A 2,175-nucleotide genomic window follows, 5' to 3' on the forward strand; every position below is an offset into this window, starting at 1 on the left:
GGGAGAAAGAAGCCGAGTCAGGCAGTCGCCATGATTCTCTTCTCCAATATAGGCACAGGTTAAGATCTTACCTGGTAAGCTACCACCTCGTGGTGCTACACAGATGATTAGAAATGGGTTAATCGAGATGTGAGAGTTAGCCAATAAGAGTCTGGAACTAATGGGCCAGGCAGTGTTTAAAAGAATACAGTTTCTGTGTAATTATTTTGGGTAAAGCTAGCCATGTGGAGCTGGGCGGGAACGCAGCCCGCAGCTCTATCACTACAATATTACTGTAAAAGAAAGACAAAAGATTATTGCTTAATCACCATTACTCAGTATGCAAATCAGGAATGAGCAGTGTAGGATTTGAAATTGACATTGGCACTTTACAGCACAATAATCTCTTCTCAGGAGGTTCTCTTACATGGACCACCTAAGAGTCATGTGTAAGAAGCAACGCCTCCTCCTCATCTCCACCATCTTCTGGGAAGCCACAAAGCAGCAACCATACCTGAGTGCATCTCCATCCACGTCGGCCAGACTGGCGTCCAGATCCGCAATGCCTGCTGGGAACTCTACTGCCTGGAACATGGCATCCGGCCTGACGGCCAGATGCCAAGTGACAAGATCATTGCAGGAGGAGACGACTTCTTCAACACCTTCTTCACTGAGACAGGCGCTGGCAAGAATGTGCCCCGGGCAGTGTTCATAGACCTGGAGCCCACGGTTATTGATGAAGTTCTCACTAGTACCTACCGCCAGCTCTTCCACCCTGAGCAGCTCATCACAGGCAAGGAAGATGCTGCCAATAACTATGCCCCTGGCCACTACACTATTGGCAAGGAGATCACTGACCTTGTCTAGGCAGAATTCGCAAACTGGCTGACCAGTGCACAGGTCTTCAGGGCTTCTTGGTCTTCCACAGCTTTGGCAGGGGAACTGGCTCTGGGTTCACTTCCCTGCTGATGGAGAGGCTCTCTGTTGATTACGGAAAGATGTCCAAGCTGGAGTTCTCCATCTACCCAGCCCCCCAGGTGTTCACCACTGTGGTTGAGCCCTACAACTCCATCCTCACCACCCACACCACCCTGGAGCACTCTGTTTGTGCCTTCATGGTAGACAATGAGGCCATCTATGACATCTGTTGTAGAAACCTCGATATTGAGCACCCCACTTACACTAACCTAAATAGGTTGGTAGGTCAAATTGTGTCCTCCATCACTGCTTCCCTCAGATTTGAAGGAGCCCTGAATGTTGACCTGACAGAATTCTAGACCAACCTGGTGCTCTACCCTCCTATCCACTTCCCTCTGGCCATATATGCCCCTGTCACCTCTGCTGAGAAAGCCTACAATGAGCAGCTTTCTATAGCAGAGATCATCAATTCCTGCTTTGAGCCAGCCAACCAGATGGTGAAATGTGACCCTCACCATGGTAAATACATGGCTTGCTGCCTGCTGTATCATGGTGATGTGGTTCCCAAAGATGTCAATGCTGCCGTTGCCACCATCAAGACCAGCGTACCATCCAGTTTGTGGACTGGTGCCTCACTGGCTTCAAGGTTGGCATTAATTACCAGATTCCCACTGTGGTACCTGGTGGAGACCTGGCCAACGTCCAGAGAGCTGTGTGCATGCTGAGCAACACCACAGCCATCCCTGAAGCCTGGGCTCGCCTAGATCACAAGTTTGATCTGATGTATGCCAAGCGTGCCTTTGTGCACTGGTATGTGGGTGACGGTATGGAGGAGGGGGAGTTCTCTGAGGCCTGTGAAGACATGGCTGCCCTAGAGAAGGATTATGAGGAGGTTGGTGTTGATTCAGTTGAAGGAGAGGGTGAGGAAGAAGGCAAGCAATACTAAATTAAATGTCACAAAGGTGCTGCTTTTACAGGGAAATGTATTGTGTTCCAACATAAAGTGTGATCTGATCAGCTAATTTGTATGTGGCAATGTGTGCTTTCATACAGTTACTGACTTATGCTGTGAAATATGAAGGATTTGTTATAGACCCAAGCCATCCATTTCACTGATGGACTTTAAATAAAATATTCCCTGTCTTAAAAAAAAAAAGAATCTTTTCTCAGGCAATATATATATATATATATACATACATACACATACATATACTTACATACATATATATACATACATACATACATAAATACATGCAAACATATTTGCATACAGTAGAA

The 2,175-nt window shown here is 46.9% G+C and overlaps 1 pseudogene; it reads left to right on the forward strand.

Annotated features, from left to right (window-relative positions):
- Window positions 1–428: 428 nt before the first annotated feature.
- LOC142837403 (tubulin alpha-1A chain-like) lies at window positions 429–1,966 on the forward strand (annotated as a pseudogene).
- The last annotated feature ends 209 nt before the right edge of the window (window positions 1,967–2,175 follow it).

Source organism: Microtus pennsylvanicus, chromosome 18, assembly GCF_037038515.1.
Source record: "Microtus pennsylvanicus isolate mMicPen1 chromosome 18, mMicPen1.hap1, whole genome shotgun sequence".
In the NCBI taxonomy this organism is placed as follows: domain Eukaryota; kingdom Metazoa; phylum Chordata; class Mammalia; order Rodentia; family Cricetidae; genus Microtus; species Microtus pennsylvanicus.